General features: G+C 44.6%; 1 protein-coding gene across 3 annotated transcripts in view; it reads right to left on the minus strand.

Annotated features, from left to right (window-relative positions):
• The window catches only part of PIWIL1 (piwi like RNA-mediated gene silencing 1), a 376,145-nt gene that overhangs the window by 255,590 nt on the left and 98,479 nt on the right, over nucleotides 1–22,076 (minus strand). The window lies entirely within an intron of this gene.

Here is a 22,076-nt window from a genome sequence, read left to right on the forward strand (position 1 = left end):
GCAAGTACATAAGTTATCAATAGAACAAGTGACATATATGTAGTTTCCGGTTTTCTTGCAATATTATTGGCTTATAAAGTGAAATTATGTTATTGGTTCTTGAGAACTTTGCATAATTAAGCAAAATGTTATAAAAGAAGTGACTAAAATAAAGGGGACTAGTGATCTGCCTTGATCCTCCCGTACAGAGACCCCCGTCTCCGTGTGGTCATTTGAGTTGCTAGCCACACTGGAATAATTTGGACATCACTGGCTCAACCGTGAAGGGTTAATTTAGCCCTCCCTCAATAGCTACCCCGACAGCTGGCTGCCCAACGTGGGCCCCCCGAATAGGGACGCCTCTGCCCCCGGAGGACAGCAAGACAAAGGACCCTCGGAGTGGACACAGGTGCTGGAAAATTGGGACTGATCATCCCCCACAACAACCACGGTAAGTTAGCAGTTATACTGTTCAGACTGACCGTTGGTGTGGTTTTCCTGTGCTTGTTGCTGCAAAGAGGATCTGAGGTTTGTCCCCGTGGTGGGGTGATTCATGGGTGGAATCATGTAGAGGTGCAGTCCCGTTGGGGGCCCAGTGCTCGAACCGTACCTCATAAGAGACGGACACCCCGGATTGACCAGTGATTGTGGCTCTCTTTATAGTCAAAATATCTTGAAGTCCTGAATTCACTGTTATAGTCAGGCGTGGTGAAGTGATCGAAGACTGGGTAAGATACGGAACTCGGGTATATATAGATATATATAACCAGAGGTGTCCGGAGGGATAGTCTGAGACGCCCTCCTCCTTTCACTGAGTACCGTGAATTTTGGGCAATCCCACAGGGGGATTATTGACCCTGTGGAACATACTGATACGGCCGCTCCAGATCTGTGCACAACTGAAGTAAGGATATTTAGCTCTAAATGAGAGAATCCGTGGAAGGAAAAGAAGAATTTTGTGGCTTGGCACATGAATTGTGTGACGAAGGTGTTAGGATGAACAGAGGAAGTGAATGCTGATTTTTTCTGTTACTGCTATGTTGAAGAAGAAAAATTGTCTATTATTATGGCAAGGACTGGATGTATTGTGGTTCAAGAAAGTGACTGTGGTGTGAGAAAGTGATTGGTTAAGAAGGAACTGAGATTGATACTAATGTGTCAGGCAGACAAATAGTTAAGTGATTATTTGAAAGAAGAGGTCTCCCTGCTAGATGACAATTGTACAAGGAGACCGAGAGTCGCAGCCCCCACCTTTTCTTTGTTAAACGCTCATGGTATCTATTATCAGCCACCGCCGCCAGCCTTAGTCCCCGTTATGCCTAATATTGCTAGTGGTTATGAGTATCCACCCCCTTCCATTTACCAGATCCAGAGAAAAAAAAGTTTTCAGAAGACTTTAACCCGCTCTGTTCAGCAGAGAGAGAGAAAAAGAAAAAAAAAAAAAAAACAAGCTAGCAGCCGTAGCTGCTCCAGCCCCCTCCCATCGCCCCCACTGCAGCTGTGAACACACAGCTCCCCCTTAAACTCCAGCTCCCGCGCTCCAATATCTCTTCCAATCCTATGACTGGGAACCCTGCTAATTCTCGTCAGCAATTCTGACGCTGTGCCCGATTCGGACACTTTCAGAGAGATTGTCATTCCCCTGCTGCTTTAATCGGAGTAAATGGCAGACCCAATTAATATACTTTTACAAAACCCCATCCCTGTGAAACCCTTCCCCGAGGTTACTATTCAGTTTGTAATCTCTCCCACATGTCCTGTAAATTTACTAGGGGCAGATTTATTATCACAGTTCCGCTCCGAAATACAATTCCAAGATGATGGTCGGATGGTTCTTACGTTATATAATCACTATGTAGATGAAGGCAGTGAGGAAATCTGTGTTTTTCATGCCTTTCCCACAAATGCCACAAGGAGCCCAAAACAGTCCCAACCAGTTTGCAAAAAAAAAAAAATAAATAATAATATATGAGTAGGTGTCTTTTGCCATTGTTGCCACTGTTAGTCTCAAGCATCTGGCAGCACTGAACTGTTGGGTTTCGGCATGGAAACTTCAGTTCTGCCTTGGTCAAGTGATAGTCTTGGGTCACTGTCTCCTTCAGGGTGCCAGACACCTCGCAGAAGAAAGAAAAATAGCTGTCAGCTCCCTTCCTTTCCCAAAAGATTAAACTGAACTCCAGCGTTTTCTTGGACTATGCACTTATTGTTGTCAGTGGATACCGGATGCATCCCGCATAATGCAACCCCTTTACAATGCCTTGAAAGACGTATAATGAACTATAAGGAAAGATGGCAGTGATGAGGATTACCTCCAATATGATTGTTCCAAACTTTTGACTGAAGAAACAGCTACTCCACCAAATGTCAGTGAGAATCCACTCCCAAGTCCTGATCTGGTGTTATACACGGATGGTTCAAGATATGCTGACGAGTTTGGTAGATTCACACGGGATGCGCTGTTACCACAGAGGACACTGTAGTGCACGCAGCTGCGTTCCCGCCCTCAGTCAGCGCAAGAAGCGGAACTCCAGGCTCTGTCTACTGCATGTACTTTGGCCAAGAACAGACGGGCTAATATATACACAGACTCACGGTATGCATTTGGTATTGCTCACGATTTTGGGGCTCTATGGGCCAATTGAGGGTTTATTACTACTGCCGGAACCCCAGTGAAAAATGCTGAAGCTGTTAAATCCCTCATGGACTCGATCAAATTACCTATTCAGGTGGCTATTATCAAAGTTAAGGCTCATGGTCCTAGGAACAGCCCAGACTGTTGGCAACATATTTGTGGATATGCAAGCAAAAGCCGCCGCTCTTACCCGTTGAACCAACCATACCAACTATGGTGACCACAAGCTCTCAGCGTAAACAGTTGCAAGAAGCATTGACCCTACAACAACCTGATGATCTACAACAGACTGAAGTTCTCTGTCGGACCCTGCGAGACCGCTTAATGACGATGCAGAGAATGTCTCCAAAGGAAGAGGTGAAGCAATGGAAGACTGATGGAGCACCTATGGATAATGGTCTCTGGAAAAAGGACCGACTTGTGTGTCTCCGTAAGCGGATGTACCCTGCTATTGCCATATGGGCACATGGACCTACCGTATTTTTCGGACCATAAGACGCACTTTTTTCCCCCAAAATTTTGGGGGAAAGTGGGGGGTGCGTCTTATGGTCGCAATGTACTAAATAGTGAAGCTGGTGCCGCGGGGGCTCTGTAGTGCGGTGGTGGCAGCGGGCTGTGCTCCGGTGCAGGGGTAGCGGCTCTCTGTGCTCCGGTGCAGGGGCGGCGGCTCCGCCGGCATTTCCTCCAAGCCCGGAGGCCCCAGCACATCCCATGCTGGCCGCCGCCATGTTGCGGTGGCCTCCGGGAACATGGACGCCGGGAAGATGGCCGCCGCTCTGGGGACGGCGCATGCGCAGGTTCAGATCTCGTCCCGACGTCTCGGGGGACGAGATCTCGTTGCCGAGATTTGAATCTCGTCCCCCGAGATCTCGGGACGAGATCTGAACCTGCGCATGCGCCGTCCCCGGACCGACGTCCATCTTCCCGGCGTCCACCGCAACATGGCGGCGGCCAGCAAGGGATGTGCGGGGGGCCTTCGGGCTTGGAGGAAATGCCGGCGGAGCCGCCGGCCCTGCACCGGAGCACAGAGAGCCGCCACACTCACCCCACAGAGCCCATCTGCCCCAGCACAGCCCAGCTGCCCCAGCCCCAGCATAGCTGCCCCAGCACAGCACAGCTGCCCCAGCACAGCTGCCACAGTACAGCCCAGCTGCCACAGTACAGCCCAGCTGCTCCAGCACAATCAACCTGCCAAAATCAGGGGAAGAGTCTTGAGGAGATCATTTGCATATTCCCAGTGCCTTCTGGGATAAGTGAAGAGTCTCCGCGAGCTCAACGATCACTGGGTTTTGGCCGTTGCAGGTGAAGAGGAAATCGGGAAACCAGGGGAAGAGTCTTGAGGAGATCATTTGCATATTCCCAGTGCCTTCTGGGATAAGTGAAGAGTCTCCGCGAGCTCAACGATCACTGGGTTTTGGCCGTTGCAGGTGAAGAGGAAATCGGGAAACCAGGGGAAGAGACTTGAGGAGATCATTTGCATATTCCCAGTGCCTTCTGGGATAAGTGAAGAGTCTCCGCGAGCTCAACGATCACTGGGTTTTGGCCGTTGCAGGTGAAAAGAGAAAATCGGAAAACCGGGCGCCGATCTTTCATCGTTTTTAAGAAATCTCAATATGGAAGAGGCCAGGAGCCATTTGGTGAGCTGCATTTCTTACTACATGTTCACAGACTTACCAGTGGAAAAGCCAAACTTCACCTGCCACAAATGCAAGCTTGTGTCCCTGTTGGAGGAAAAGTTGCAAAATCTCGAAGAGAGGTTAGCTACGTTGAAAATCATTAAGGAAGGTGAAGAGTTCTTAGACAGAGCAGAATTATCTCTTCATGTTACAGAAAGGGAAGAAATTCGAAGTGCACCTGAAGAAACAGAGGAATGGAAACATGTGACCCAGAGAAGCAAGAGGATCAGGAGGCAGTCAGCACCCATACTTCTCAGGAACCAGTACCAGGCTCTCACGCAGGAAAACGATGAAGATATACATCAGAATAAGACTTTGCCCACAAACAGCAACCTTGTACGCCTTCAGAGTCCTCCTGGATGGAGAAAGAAAAGCGTTGTGAAGAAGAAACGGAGAGTGGTGGTCATGGGGGATTCCCTGTTGAGAGGAACAGAGGCCGCTATCTGCAGACCGGATATAACTTCAAGAGAAATGTGCTGTCTTCCAGGTGCAAAAATTAAAGATGTGTCTGACAGGATATCAGGACTCTTCAGACCTACAGATAACTACCCATTCCTGCTACTACACGTGGGGACAAATGACACCGCAAGAAACGACCTGGAAACCATCTGCAGAGACTTTGAAGACTTAGGCAAGAAAGTGAAAGAACTGGGAGCGCAGGTGGTCTTCTCTTCCATCCTCCCAGTGGATGGCCATGGAACAAGGAGGTGGAATAAGATTCTGCAGGTGAACAACTGGCTACGTCGATGGTGCCGTCGGCAACGATTTGGATTTATGGATCACGGATTGAATTACCTTTACGATGGACTACTTGCTAGAGATAGGGTGCACCTTACGAAGACTGGAAAACATGTATTTGGAAGTCGCCTTGCTACACTTGTAAGGAGAGCTTTAAACTAGAACAACATGGGAAGGGAAGCAAAAGACCAGAAAAAGCCAAACACCTGACAAATGCTATTGAGAACTCTATTAGAAGTGGAAAGGAAGAACAAAGACAAAAGAATCTAATTAATACAAATATTGGCGAAAGAGAAACCAATCACAAACTAAAATGTTTCTATACTAATGCACAAAGCATGGGCAACAAACAAGGAGAATTGGAACTACTAACACAGGAAAAGAAATATGATGTCATTGAAATCACTGAAACCTGGTGGGACAATACACATGATTGGAATACAAGACTAGAAGGATACAACTTATTTGCAAGAAACAGACTTGATAAACGAGGAGGAGGTGTCGCATTGTATGTTAGAAACGCGTATATCTGCACAGAGATTGAAGCTTCAGAAACTGGGAGTTCTGTGGAAACTGTTTGGGTAAGAATACAAGGACAGAACAATGGAAAGGACACCAATGTAGGCATTTACTACAGGCCGCCTGTGCAAGCTGAAGATATGGATGAACTCTTTATGCATCAAATGGACAAGTTCTCCAAAAAATATTTGTTGGGAATCTCTCTCAGGCAAAACTAACAGGTCAAGGAAATTCTTATCCTCTCTTGCTGACAACTTTATCTTCCAAAAGGTAGGGGAGAAAACACGGGGAACTGCTACCTTGGATCTAATCCTTATAAACAGGGAGGAAATGGTTGAGGAGGTAAAAGTGGCTGGGACCCTAGGAGGTAGCGACCATGCTATTTTAGAATTTTGGATAACTAGAGGAGGAAGACCTGTGAAGACTCAGACGTCAAGGTTAGATTTCAGAAAGGCAGATTTTAAGGGATTCAGAAAGAGAATTGGAGGGATCCAATGGCTGGATATCTTTAAAGACAAAAATGTCCAGGAAGGATGGGAAATATTGAAAAATGAAATTCTCAATGCACAATTGTTAACAATTCCGAAAAGAGGGAAGAATAGGAAGCATTTAAGGAAGCCTGGATGGATGAACACAGAACTTAAGCACATGCTAAAAAGGAAGAAAAAAATGTTTATAAAGTGGAAAGAGGGAAGCATATCTAAAGAAGAATATAATGCTGTCTGCAGAACCTGCAGGGCACAAATCAGATTAGCTAAAGCTGACAATGAATTGAGGCTTGCAAGAGATGTCAAAAGCAATAATAAAGGATTTTGGGGATATGTCAAAAGTAAAAGAAAAGTCAAAGATGCTATAGGATTTTTACAGGATGAAAATTATGAAATGGTAAGACAGGATGTTGAGAAGGCCGAACGTTTAAATTCCTATTTTGCATCTGTTTTCTCTCAGAAAGGAAATGTAACATCAGCTGTTCTTCACTGTCCTATTAAGGGAATAGAAGAATCCAGGATATCTATAAACAGAAATATAGTGAGGAAACACTTAGCTAACCTAAATGAATTCAAGTCTCCAGGTCCAGATGAATTACACCCCAGAGTACTGAAGGAGATAGCAGAAGAAATTTTTGAACCCCTATCCATAATCTTTGAAAATTCTTGGAGAACAGGAGAAGTCCCAGAAGACTGGAGAAGAGCAAATGTTGTTTCTATCGTCAAAAAGGGGAAGAAGGTGGACCCAGGCAACTATAGGCCGGTGAGTCTGACTTCTATACCAGGAAAGATCTTTGATCAAATTATTAAACAACATGTATGTCAGTACCTGGATAAGAATGAAGTGATTAAACAGAGTCAGCATGGGTTTGTAACTAATAAGTCATGTCAGACTAACTTAATTTCCTTCTATGACGGAATCACTGATTGGGTGGATCAAGGAAATGCTGTAGATATAGTATAACTTGACTTCAGCAAAGCATTTGACAAAGTATCTCATACAATCCTTATTGAAAAAATGACTACGTATGGAATGGACAAGGCAACTGTTAGGTGGATTCATAACTGGCTTAGTGATCGGACCCAAAGAGTGGTCGTAAATGGCTGCACATCCAGCTGGAAGAATGTCTCAAGTGGGGTACCACAGGGCTCTGTCCTGGGCCCTGTATTGTTCAACATCTTTATCAATGATTTAGATGAAGGAATTGAGGGTAAACTGATTAAATTTGCTGATGACACAAAGCTAGGAGGGATAGCTAATACTAGAGAAGAGAGAGAGAGGATTCAAAAAGATATAAACAAACTGGCGAAGTGGGCAGCAACTAACACAATGGTTTTTAACAGGGAAAAATGCAAAGTACTACATCTGGGCAATAAAAATGAAAAAAAGCATATACAGAATGGGAGGAATAGGGCTAAGCAACAGCACATGTGAAAAAGACTTGGGTATACTAATAGATCACAGACTGAATATGAGTCAACAGTGTGATGCAGCAGCAAAAAAGGCAAATGCAATTCTAGGATGTATCAACAGAAGCATACAGTCTAGATCACGTGAAGTCATCATTTCCCTCTACTCCTCTTTGGTCAGACCTCATCTGGAATATTGTGTCCAGTTTTGGGCACCACATTTTAAAAAAAGACATCAACAAACTGGAGCAAGTTCAGAAAAGAGCGACCAGAATGGTGACCGGTCTGCAAACCCTGTCTTATGAAGAAAGGTTGCAGGATTTGGGAATGTTTAGTTTGCAAAAGACAAGACTGAGAGGAGACTTAATAGCTGTCTACAAATATCTAAAGGGCTGTCACATTGTAGAAGGATCAACTTTATTCTCATTTGCACAAGGAAAGACTAGAAGCAATGGGATGAAACTGAATGGGAGGAGACACAGATTAGATATTAGAAAAAACTTTTTGACAGAGTGATCAATGAGTGGAACAAGCTGCCACAAGAAGTGGTGAGTTCTCCTTCAATGGAAGTCTTCAAACAGAGGCTGGACAGACATCTGACTGGGATGATTTAGCGAATCCTGCTTTGAGCAGGGGGTTGGACCAGATGGCCCAGGAGGTCCCTTCCAACTCTGCGATTCTATGATTCTATGCCGCCACCACACGAGCCTGGACCACTGAATGACTCCTGTGACCACTCTTCCACCTGTGCCGGATCCCTTCCCAGGTAAGCTGAATTCGGACTGTAAGACGGACCCCCATTTGACATATTTTTTTTCCCTATTTTCCTTCTGAAAATTGGGGTGCGTCTTATAGTCCGAAAAATACGGTATATATCAAGGAAAGAATCAGGCCCTCGCACTGGTGCAAAAATTCTACCGGGCCCCGGTTCTTCAGTTGGCCGGAAGCATTCCCTGTTACCGATATGACTGCAAAGACCACAGCAAAGAAACTGGTGATGGAAGTTATGGGGTTCCAGAAGTTGTTGAAAGTGATCAAGGTCCGGCCTTTTCTTCTCATGTGTACCAAGAAGTTCTGACAATGCTTGGATCCACTGTAGCCCTCCATACTCCGTACCACCGACAATCCAGTGGGAAAGTTGAGAGGCTGAACGGCACACTGAAGGGACAATTGACCAAAATGATGCAGGAGACTACGGCTCCATGGCCAGAGCTCCTACCCATTGTACTATACCACATTTGTACTACCCCTATTGCAAAACATGGCCTGTCCCCATATGAGATATTGTTTGGTACTAGGCCCCCAGTTGCAAATTTCCAGATTCAGCAGTTATCAGAAGATACTGACCGTGCTGTTCAATATGTTTTTCAGCTTAGTAAAAATCTTACTAACACCTATGTTCTAGTTTTCTTTTCTTTTCCAGATTCAGCAGAAACCGACACCTGTCATAACCTGAAGCCTGGTGATTTGGTAGTCGTGAAAAGGCATGTCAGAAAGCACGGACTATAATGACGGTCCCTATCAGTTCTCCTCATCACCCAACAAGCCCATAGCAAATAAAGGGGGCATGTTTTGGTTTTTCGCATTTTCCATATTATTATTGGTAGAAGTTAAAAGTTAAAGTTAGAAGATATTCAAAGACCCAGAGATCAATACGATAAAGACAATGATTGTAATAAGGACAGTTGGTGGTCAGACACCTTCTCCTTTCTCAGTCCAGCCAATTGATTTAAGGGAATTGGGGGCTGGGTAGCTGGGATCTTACAAAGCTTGTTGCACATTGCTGCCTGTATCCTTGTTGTATATGTGATACTAAAACTTGTTTTTCGGTGTATTTCTGTAAGTATTAGGAAATTCTACACTAAGCCAGCAACGGTCATATGTTAAAGTTTGGGCACCCCTATTAATTTTAACCTTTTTTCTTTATAACAATTTTGGTCTTTGCAACAGCTATTTCAGGTTCATATATCTAATAACTGATGGACTCAGTTATATTTCTGGATTCAAATGAGGTTTGTTGTACTAACAGAAAATGTGCAATCTGCATTTAAACAAAATTTGACCGGTGCAAAAGTATGGGCACCCTTATCATTAACTTGATTTGAACACTCCTAACTACTTTTTACTGACTTCCTGAAGCACTAAATTGGTTTTGTAACCTCATTGAGCTTTGAACTTCATAGCCAGGTGTATCAAATCATGAGAAAAGGTATTTAAGGTGGCCACTTGCAAGTAGTTCTCCTATTTGATTCTCCTGTGAAGAGTGGCATCATGGGCTCCTCAAAACAACTCTCAAATGATCTGAAAACAAAGATTCAACATAGCTTTTCAGGGGAAGGATACAAAAAGTCTCAGGGATTTAACCTGTCAGTTTCCACTGTGAGGAACATAGTAAGGAAATGGAAGAACACAGGTACAGTTCTTGTTAAGCCCAGAAGTGGCAGGCCAAGAAAAATATCAGAAAGGCAGAGAAGAAGAATGGTGAGAGCAGTCAAGGACAATCCACAGACCACCTCCAAAGACCTGCAGCATCATCTTGCTGCAGATGGTGTCACTGTGCATCGGTCAACAATACAGCGCACTTTGCAAAAGGAGAACCTGTATGGGAGAGTGATGCGAAAGAAGCCATTTCTGCAAGCACACCACAAACAGAGTCGCCTGAGGTATGCAAAAGCACATTTGGACAAGCCAGTTACATTTTGGAAGGAGGTCCTGTGGACTGATGAAACAAAGATTGAGTTGTTTGGTCATACAAAAAGGCGTTATGCATGGAGGCTAAGAAACACAGCATTCCAAGAAAAACACTTGCTACCCAAAGTAAAATTTGGTGGAGGTTCCATCATGCTTTGGGGCTGTATGGCCAATGCCGGCACCGGGAATCTTGTTAAAGTTGAGGGTCGCATGGATTCAACTCAGTATCAGCAGATTCTTGACAATAATGTGCAAGAATCAGTGACGAAGTTGAAGTTACGCAGGGGATGGATATTTCAGCAAGACAATGATCCAAAACACCGCTCCAAATCTACTCAGGCATTCATGCAGAGGAACAATTACAATGTTCTGGAATGGTCATCCCAGTCCCCAGACCTGAATATCATTGAACATCTGTGGGATGATTTGAAGCGGGCTGTCCATGCTCGGCAACCATCAATCTTAACTGAACTGGAATTGTTTTGTAAACAGGAATGGTCACAAATACCTTCATCCAGGATCCAGGAACTCATTAATAGCTACAGGAAGCGACTAGAGGCTGTTATTTTTGCAAAAGGAGGATCTACGAAATATTAATGTCACTTTTATGTTGAGGTGCCCATACTTTTGCACCGGTCAAATTTTGTTTAAATGCAGATTGCACATTTTCTGTTAGTACAATAAGCCTCATTTGAATACAGAAATATAACTGAGTCCATCAGTTATTAGATATATGAAACTGAAATAGCTGTTGCAAAAACCAAGTTATAAAGAAAAAAGGTTAACATTAATAGGGGTGCCCAAACTTTAACATATGACTGTAATAATGATACCAAAGGCGTCGTTGCCCCTGCTCTTCTCTGCACTGATCTCAAAAGGCTACTTGATGAAGATGTCGAAGCAAAGCACATGGCTACCTACAAAAGATCTCCACCACCGTCATCAAAAATTATTTGTGAACTGCAGCATACAGGGGGGACGGGTGCGCCGCAACAGCCATAACTGATAACACGGCATCAGCCATGTGAAGACCAGTACCCCTCAAGCTGTTAGCTTGGGATAGCACCTCTGATGCTGCATATGTGTTAAAAAAAATTTATCTAGGGGGGAATGTGAAGGGTTAAAACAAATCAAAGCTGAAGTTTTGTTTTGTCCATTCTCTGAAGGTTTCATTTCTCCATTTTTGTTGCTGCAAGGTAAATTTTTGTAATTGGGATGGGCTGTCATGAAACCAGACTGTTCCCATCAGGTGCAAGATAAGGGAGGCGGTGGTGTAGAATTCTGAAGAATATGCCTTTATACTACTTTTGGATACGGACATATATGTAGTTACGGTTTTCTTGCAATATTATTGGCTTATAAAGTGAAATTATGTTATTGGTAGTTGAGAACTTTGCATAATTAAGCAAAATGTTATAAAAGAAGTGACTAAAATAAAGGGGACAAGTGATCTGCCTTGATCCTCCCGTACAGAGACCGTCTCCGTGTGGTCATTTGAGATGCTAGCAACATGTGGAATAATTTGGACATCACTGGCTCAACCGTGAAGGGTTAATTTAGCCCTCCCTCAATAGGTACCCCGACAGGAAGAAATCCCCTTTGTCCATAGATCGGAGACCCCGCAACATCATCGCGGGGTCCCAATCTTTGTCAACACAACATCAGGGTCAACAAGCACTAAGAAGTTAGTTAGATCATGCGCAGTGCATGATCTAACTAACTTGTCTCTGCAGGTCTGACAGGCAATATATAAGGTATAGCAATGCTCCTGTATTGCCATACCTTATAACTGCGATTGTTAAAAGAAATACTTTAACTTTTTTCCCTTTTTTTTTTATCTTTTTTACCATTTCCCAAATTGGGACTTTCACTTTTGTCTGCAGAAAGTGAAAGTCCCAATTTGGGAAAAAGTAAAAAGATAAAACAAAAAAAAGGAAAACAGTTGTAAAAGTATTTCTTTTAACAATCACATAATAAAAATAAAAATATATTGTGACACGGTCATTGGCGCCGTATGTGAAGAGAGATATGTGTCGCAAAAGTTGTTATCCTGCATGATGTAAAACCCATAACTTTTCTTCCAGCATGATATAAGCTGAGAGTAAACCAGTCACTTTCACTGTCTGGTTTTCATGGACAGTAGGTTAAGAGATGGGCGGGTCACCCACTCACCATATCTCCACTTCAAGGGTGTGGTTGGAGGGAGTTAAGGGTGTGTGCACACGCTGCGGATTCTGCTGCGGTTTATCTGCAGATTTTCTGTGGTTTAGCCTGCGGGTATTCCCCTGCGGTTTGACATCTGCCATGGAGTAGGTGCCAAACCGCAGCGGAATCCGCACAAAGAATTGACATGCTGCAGATTTGAAACTGCAGCAAATCAGCACGGAAAATTCCGCACCGTGTGCACTGCGGATTTAATTTTCCATTGATTATAATGGTACTGTAAACCGCAGCAGAAACTGCTGCGGATCCACAGGACCAAATCCGCTGCGTATCCGCAGCAGAATCCGCAGAGTGTGCACACATCCTCAATGTCCAGCCAGTTTTTTTTTTCTGTCTGTTCTGTTTGGAGGAAGGAAGCCTCCAGGATGAAGCTCCAGAGAGAGCTGCCGTTTGTTTCAGAAGGCGGGAGCCATACTGGGAAGGACTTTGCATGTACTTTTTGTTTTCGCTTGTGCCAGAAAGGCAGTTTTCGTTACTATTTTAGCTTTATGAAGTAATAAACCACCCAGAGACTTTAACATAAAGTGTTCTTGTGTCTACCTCGGGGAGCAGCTAAGTGAGCCGACCTTCCAAAAGTGGTGTTTTGGATGCGGGCAACTTTCCAGGACCAAAGGTAGCAGCTGTGGACAAGTCGTATGTCCTGGGTGAAGGCGGCTACAGGAATGGAACAACGGTTGGACGAAATGGAAGAGCTGATTAAGCATATGATCCTGACCCAACAGCAGGAACACCAGTTGCTTCATGAGCAGCATCAGCACCAAGAGCAACAGTAGCAGCGCCAAGAGCAACAGTACTGTGAGCAGCAGCAGATGACAAACTCCTGATGCAACAGATTCAACAGCAGCAAAAAGCAGATGGAAAGGTAAGGCCTGTTTCACACTTCCGTTTGTTTCATCAGTCAAAATCCGCCGTTTTGCAGAAAAACGGATCCGCCATCTTTGGCGAATCCGTTTTTTTCCCATTGACTTGCATTAGTGGCGGATTTTGACGGATGGTCATCCGTTGGATCAGTTTTTTGACGGATCCGCCAAAATTTTGGCGTCCACTTACTTGAGTGGACGGACAATCCCGTTCTGGCGGCAGGAAAAAAATTCTCTCTCTCTCTCCTTTTCTAGGCTGTGGTTCCTTTAAATTTCCGACTTCAGCGGATCAGTCAAAACAACGGTCCATTGGCATATGTGAAACGGATCCGTCTTTTGCATTTTTTCACGGATTGCAACTGACCAGAAAAACGGAGGAGTGTGAAAGAGGCCTAAGATGAACCATGCAAAAGATAACCCCAGGGGATGATATAGGTGTTTTTGACGGTGTTCAAAACCTAAGAGAAATATTCACTGCACTCCACTCCCATGGGTGTGGAATGCAGTAACTATTCATTCCCTTTAGTAACTGGGACACGAGAACGTCGTCAGCTGCAGGACGAAGGTGGCTGACACTGTGCTCGCTAATAAAGAGTGAGCAATGAATACTCACTGCTCTGCACACACACAGGCCCGACGTGCAGAGCAGTAACTATTCCGGTAGATGTCCTTGGCTTGTAAACAGCGCATGTCGTCCCTGCCATGCACTGCTTACAAGCGTAAAACAGTTGCTAGCACAGAACAAGATGCTGCAAGGGACTGCAGGAAGCCAAGTGTAATTTTTTTTTTAGTCTATGTGCACATGTTGCGGCTTTTGATGCGGATCCGCAGTGTGTTTGGACGTGCGGCATTGCATCAAATCTGCAGTGTAGTGCACAACCAATGTTAGTCAATGGGAAATTCAGAATTGGTGTGCAGATGCTGCGGAAAAATACACGTGGATGTGTAGCGTTTTATTTTCCGCAGCATGTCAATTCCAGGTGTAAATAGATTTGCGATTTTGCTGCAGAGTTGCGAGCGAACAACGCTGCAGATAGGGAGGAAGAGTGTGTGGAGGGAGACTATGTGTGAGCAGAGAGCGTATGCGGGTCTGTCTGCGGGTGTCTGTGTGTATCCAAGTGTGTGTGAGGGTGTCTGCTCAGCTGTGTGTGGGTCTGTGTGTAGGCAGACATCGTCCGATGGGACTACTAGTCGCATCCGGCTATGTCTGCTACAGTAACAGCATTAGCCGATGATGGGACAGGGTCATTCCAAAAATGAACATTTTTTTTACCTGACGTCTTTAGATTTTTTTTATTTTTATGAAGTACAACTTTAGTTAATTACAAATTAAAAGCTTTGAATTTTTTTCTCCATCAGTTAATTTTTTACAGACTTCCAAAGTTGTGAAAAAGAGCGAATTTTGGCCTGGTATGGCTTTACATTTTTTATCATATCTTGGGCTAGAATTAAGATACAAAGGTGGGAGAGGCATCATTTTTCTCATAACGGTAACGTTCCGTAAAGAAACTATGTTTCTTTACATTTTGTTTTTGAGAAATCAAATTCATAATTTTGATGCGCAATTGCGAAAAAAAACGTTTGTTTTAAAATGGTGAAAAAATGCATGTGCATTACTTGTGTTCTTGTTTATATTTGTACAGGGATTCAACTTGGGACCTATCAAATTTGTATTTTTTTTCTTAAGCCATGAATCATCTGATTTTATGTTTGTGAGTTTATTCCTTTTTTCTTTTCAAATTACAACGTATTGGACTCAACATTTATATGTAACAATAAAGAAACACAAAAAACAAATCCCGAAGTGCCAGAATAAATCCATCTTAATCATCATAACACAACTTGCTCAGCATTTTCAACCTGAATACATTGAACAAACCAAAAGAAAAAAGGTGATCATATCATCAAGTGTGATTTTCTAAGTGGTCTCATCCTAATTATAAGTTAAAAACAAGATTAAGGCCGGGGTCACACTGGCGAGGAATACGGCCGAGTGAGAGGCGCTAAAAGCACGCATTAGACACGGACAAATGATTCTCTATGGGGTCCCTCGCACCAGGCGTATATTTCTCATCCGTATTCTACGCTCCGAGCCAATCGCAGCATGCTGCGATTGTCAGCGTACTACGGCCGTAGTATGCCAATGCAAGTCTATGGGTGCGCAAAAAATACACATTACACACGGACCACACGTGACTTGCGAGAAATACGCACCAGGTGTCTTTTAGCAAAGCCGGCAATTCAGTGCGCTATACAGTAAACTCACACTGACAGTTTTAATAAAGAAACAAAAGAATAGATATAGACACATAGAAGACATATATATATATATATATATATATATATATATATATATATATATATGCATTCTATGTGTCTATATCTATTCTTTGGTTTCTGTTTAGAAACCCTGTCATAGGGCTCCATTATATGTCCATTTTGCAAGGCTGCGAGAAAATCTCGCCATACGGATTACATACGGATGCTTACATGCGCAAAATACGCGACCACACCTTGATTACGGATCACATACGGAGCACTGTTTAGGGGCCATTCATCCGTATTACGCATGTAAAATACTGACTGCATTTTGCGTCGGTTAGTGTGACCCTGGCCTAAAAGAACCTATATTTTTACCACCTATTTATACATGTAACAATTCATCACTAAACATGTCATTTATGAAGTGTTTAAGAAGAATAGTACAGTAGTTAAAGCCTCGTTCTACAAAATACGAACTAATCAAACAATTACCGTATATACTCGAGTATAAGCCGACCCCCCTAATTTTGCCACAAAAAACTGGGAAAACTTATTGACTCGACTATAAGCCTAGGGTGGGAAATGCTCCATAGATTATTCCACCATATGGTGTCCCCAGAAGAAGCTCCATAGATTATTCCCCCATATGCTGCCCCCATAAGAAGCTCCATAGATTGTTCCCCCATATGCTGACCCCAGAAGAAGCTCCAGATTATTCCCCCATATGCTGCCCCCATAAGAAGCTCCATAGATTGTTCCCCCATATGCTGACCCCAGAAGAAGCTCCATAGATTATTCCCCCATTTAAAAATAAAAAAAATGACATACTCAACTCTGCGTCGCTGGGTGTCAGATACTCACCTGTCCTGCGTCCATGGCTGCTCACCGCTATCTGCCACGTCATCAGTCAGTGACGTTCAGACTGCAGGGGGCGCGGCGCGCACTAACCACGTCACCGCGCCCTCTGCTGTCTAAAGTCACTCACCGATGACAGACAGCAGCAAGCAGCCATGGACGCAGGACAGGTGAGTATCGCTATACTTACCCGTTCTGACGCTGTGTCTTGAACCCCCAGCTTCTCCACGCTCTCTCTTCCTGACTTCAGCGGTCATGTGGTACCGCTCATTAAAACTCATGAATATGCGCATATTCATGAGTTTTAATGAGCAGTACCGCGTGACCACTGAAGGCCGTATATTCGAGTATATACGGTAATAGTACATTTTTTAAACTGGCCTTTTATCATCAATTTCTCCCTTCTAGTGGGTGAAATGTAATCTGGTCCATAAGCGCTTACTAGCAATGGCCATTTCATTTTGTGTCAAAGAGTATGTGCGGCCGGTCATGGTGTTGGGCTCCACCTGAGTTATTGTCCCATAAACCGGCTAGTGTGTGAAATAGTTAAAAAAAAATAATAAAAAAAAATAATACAGTACACATACTCAAACAGCTAATTCCTGACGCCCTCGATTACCTGCAAAAAATAAACCAACACAAATACTCCCTGTTCCGACGTAATGCATTTGATTGTCCCACGACTATCTCCTGTGTGGAGCTGTCACATCTCGCTCTACAGGGGCTCCGGTGTACAGTGACAGGAGATAATCCTCTCGCAGTGGATCACTCCACCGCCTAGAGGTCACCTGAGTTCGTCCTGTCACTTGCGGCACCGCTGCATGAGAAAATTCTCACATAGCAGTGTTGCCGTAAAGTTAGAGCACAAACTCCAATGAAGTACACTGCGGGAGTATTATCTCAGGTCAGTGTCTCATTGGAGGCCCTGTAGAGCAGTCAGATTTCCCGATGTGACAGCTCTACACGGGATATTGCCGTGGGACACCCGTTATTAAATGGATTACATCGGAACAGGATTACATCCAGCAACAGAAAGTTCATGATAGAGCTCCGCTCGCTAAGACCTGTGGTCACAGATTGTGCAATGTCCAGCAATCAGGCTCTATGGCCTCAGTTATTTCCCCCTGTCCGGGGTTACCTCTTAGTTGCTTCTCACTCCGGACGTCCATTCCCTCCTGGAAACTGACACACACGCAGGCCATTATACACAGGCCTCCCCGGGTCAGCGGCCTCCGCACGTGCTCTTCAGGAAGGCAGCACACCTTCTAGCACGTCGACCTTCCGGGACCTTTCCACACGGACCAATCAGATCGAGGCACTCTCTCCCATGTGACCTACCCTGGATACCTTACATGGTCTATTGCCACCCCCACTGGATCACATGGCTATGACCTCATCGCAGGTCCTATTTCAGACACCCAGCCATAGACAAATATATACATGCTTACTATGGCCGTTTAGCCACACGCCCCTGGGTGGGTGTGTAGGTGACTGGTCCCACCTGTCTCACCAGCCACCTGGAAGCTTTCCCTGACACACTGTAACGAAAACCTCAGCTGATTAACACACGTTCAAGCTTCCATCCCAGGGCCACCCACCCTGGGATACATAACGGTCATTTACCATCCTGGCGTTCATCCTATCTCCATTACCACAATGGATATACCTGTGTGCATGACCCATACAGCGCCCCCTAGATGTCACAACGGTCACTGCACCACACCCTGTATAAAAACCTTACATAGCATACATACCGCTATACCTAAAAAAATATTGTATTGCGAATACTGCAAATAAACTAATAGCTATAAAATGTATGAAGGCCTGTTCCGTCCGGGACACCGTAGGTGGCCCTAAGACCGATTGGGGCAGAGATCGGTTCATTCAATAGCTATAAAAGTGGAATAAGGCCATGTGCACACGCTGCGGTTTTTGCTGCGGCTCTGCTGCAGTTTTGACCGCAGCAGAACTGCAGCAGTTCTGCAGACAGTGTACAGTAGCATGTTATCCTATGGGATTAACATTCTGCTGTGCACATGCTGCGGATTTTTACCTGCGGAAAAGCTGCGGGTTTTTTTCCGCAGCATGTCAATTGTTTCTGCGGATTCTGCTGCGGTTTGACACCTATTCCATTGTCCAGGCGGCAAACCGCAGGTCATTTTACCTGCGGTTTTACCTGCGTTTCCGCAGATATGAATCCGCAGACGAATCTGCAGTGTGTGCACTTAGCCTTAGATTCCTTTAGCCTCACACAAATACAGTATAAACAATATTAGGATCGCTAATCCAGTAACTATCACTTAACCAGTAAATTATTTATTTATTATACTCCAATATTTTACCCCTAAAAGAAAACCTTTTAACCCATTATTAGTATAGTTAAACCAGTAAATATTATTTGTTATAGATTCAGACAATTTACCCCTAAAACAAAGAACTACTATTATATTCCAATTCTTTCAAATTTCCGGTATTTTCAGTCAGGACGAAGATCCGATTTAGATGACTTAGGCTATGTGCACACGCTGCGGATTGGTCTGCGGATTTTTCCACGCAGATTTTGCAAAATCCGCAGGTCAGAAGACCTGCGGTTTATCTGCGGATTATCCTGTGGGTTTGCCCTGCGGTTTATCACCTCTACAATGGAGGAGATGGCAAACCGCAGCCGAATCCACAGAAAAGAACAACATGTCAATTCTTTCTGCGTATTGGAAACCGCAGCAAAAAACGCGCGGAAAATTCTGCACCGTGTGCACTGCGGTTTCCATTTTCCATAGGATATAATGGTACTGTACAACACAGCAGATTCTGCTGCGTATCCGCAGGGCCAAATCCGCACATACCCTTAAAGGAGACCAGCAGAGGTTGTAGAAGTTAATATTCTCTTTCAGGAATTCAACTCCCTCCTCCGGTGAAGAAATAACAATCATTTTTTATGCAAACCTGACCTGAAGATCAGAGTAGAGTCCAACTGTAGGGAATACCGGCACGAAGGAGTTCGCTTGTGGTTTGAAACGATTTCCTTTTTGTCCAAGTGTCTTTAGACAGGTCTTTGTAAAAAGATAGGTGACCGTAGGGAGATGAAAAATATTGACTCTTTCAAAAAGTTTAAAAGCGTGTTCCAGACCCACTTGGGGTAGATTGAGACAATGACATCCCTGGCTACATCAGGTAGAAGAGAAAGATTTTTCAATCAAGTTGCTTTTTTCGATATTTGGAATTATATGGTGGATCATTGAGGAAACATAACTTTTTAATTGGAAGGTCTGAACTGTTTCGGGGATCCCTCTTATCTTAACATTATTTCTCTTTTTAAAATCTTCATATGTGGCCAAACTATTTCTAAAGGAATCTATATCCTTTTGGATCTTTTCCACGGACTCTGAGTATAGATAGACTCTTAATTCCCCCAGCACATAGAGACACATATTTTGAATAAGGAGATTCAACTATTTTGGGTTCATGAGAAGAACAGACAGAAGTCTCAGTAGAATTAGGCTGTGTGCACACGCTGCGGATTTTGCTGCGGTTCCGCTGCGGTTTTGGCCGCTGCGGACCCGCAGTACAGTACCATGATTCCCTATGGGAATCAAAAACCGCAGTGCAGACGGTGCGGAATTTTCCGCGCGGATTATCTGCGGTTTTCAATCCGCAGAAAGAATTGACATGTCAATTCTTTCTGCGGATTCTCCTGCGGTTTGCCATCTCCTCTATTGAGGAGATGATAAACCGCAGGGCAAAACCGCAGAGCAATCCGCAGGTAAAACCGCAGGTCTTTTGACCTGCGGATTTTACAAAATCCGCGCGGATGAATCCGCACCTAATCCGCAGCGTGTGCACACAGCCTTAGAATCCTCTACAAATAATGACACCGTCTTCTGGAAGAGCTTTTTTTTTTATAAAGGCTTCATATGCTTTAGCTTGCTTAGAGTCGGCTGTTTTGGTTTTTATTTCGATCACTGCTTCCGATTCATTATCTGTAATGGGACTTTTCCCTAACATTTCCACCGATATTAAAAGAGCATTAAACATCCTAGCCATAAAACCTTCTGTAGGGTACTCATCAGAAGCAGGTATTTCATCTATTATGTAATAGAGGAATTATGCTTGTTACTGGTACATAACTTGTCAGGATCCATTTTATTTGCATCTATTTGAGTAATGTAATCTCCTCCAAAATCAAAGTTGTCATCTCTAATAATATCATCTGAGAGTGAACCTGAAGAACTATACCCCCCAGAATCCTTGTCAGTGGAAAAGTCACTTCCCCCAAATTCAGGTGATCCCATCTACTCTATAAAATCCTCCGAGTGAACACTTTCCAGACCCTCCAATGAGTTACAAGAATTGTATGAATGATCTGATAAGACTTCTGTAATATTATTAGCCTTAGGAAAAACAAGATCACAACCTGCTTCAGCTAAGTCACAACGCTGCATATAGTCCTCAGATATTTTCCCCATCCCAGGACTAGGACACAACGCTCCTGGATTATTCTTTAATACTATTGCACCATCTTCTTTTCCTTTTATCTCCTCCCAAGCCCTGTTATTACCCTCCCCATCTCTCCCTGGGACAAACACCAGCGCATCATACCTGAGCCTGCCGTTAATGGCCAACTTGGGTGAAAAAGACCTGCTAGGGTTATACAGTACAGGAGCTGCACTGCTCACGCTCAATTTTCTCCCCTAGCATTGCTGAATCATGTAGGTGAGATTCCTCTCCTAGGTCACCGCAGCTTCGCCGGTTTGAAGGTATCATTTTCCCCTTCTCAGGTCAGTAGTCCCCCCCGCCGAGTTTCCTTTGCTGTGTCACGCTGATCTTCTTCAGTCACCGCCGCTTGTTTCCAGCTTCTTCTTGCTCCTGTCTCCTCTAACTTGTACACCGCTGCATCACCCGGGCTCCTGCCTGCTTCCAGCACCACCGCTGCACCCAGGCTCTCTCCTGCTCCTGTCATCACTGATGTTGTGAACACCACCGCGTCTCCTGGGCTCCTGCCTGCTCCCAGCACCACCGCTGTCATCACCGCCGCTGCACCCGGGCTCTCTTCTGCTCCTGTCACCGCTGATAATACAGACACCGCCACTTCTCCCAGGCTCCTACCTGCTCCCAGCACTGCCACTGTCTTCACCGCCGCTGCACCCGGGCTCTCTCCTGCCACCACTGATGATGTGCTCCTGCCGCTGTTGATGTAGATACTGCTGCACCACCCGAGCTCCAGCCTACAGCATCCCGCCCAGAGGACACGCTGCTTCCCCGGACCAGGGCCGCCACCGAGGACGCCTATGCTTTTCCCTGCAGTCTTCCTGCAACAGATCTCCCCGCAGTCTCCCGACGACGCTGCTTCAAAATAGCTTCATCTGGAGCAGGAGCCGCGGTCTGTACATTCTTTGCTTCTATAGCCCGGCGGTTCCCCTGGGCCTCCTGAGTCACCGGCTTCCCCCACACCTGTCCAGACGCTGCAGCCCGATACAGCTGCTTATGTTGTTTTGTTCCGGGGGAAGGTAGGCCTCCGTCAGATCTCCTCACAGGGCTTCTTTGTCCATAAATAAAGTTTTAGTCCAAAAATCCGCTTTTAAGTAAGCTTTTGCAAGCTTAATTAGGGGATTAGCAGGAGCTCCTGGTAAACAGGTCTGCTACTTTCCCCTGCAAACCATGCCCCTTCAATTCCAACCCTAGCCCTTACTCCAACCCGAACCCTAATTCTAACCCTAACCAAAAAATAAAAATAAATATATTTTCT

The sequence above is a fragment of the Dendrobates tinctorius genome, unplaced genomic scaffold, assembly GCF_039654945.1.
Source record: "Dendrobates tinctorius isolate UK_male_01 unplaced genomic scaffold, ASM3965494v1 ptg000243l, whole genome shotgun sequence".
NCBI classification, from domain to species: Eukaryota; Metazoa; Chordata; class Amphibia; order Anura; family Dendrobatidae; genus Dendrobates; species Dendrobates tinctorius.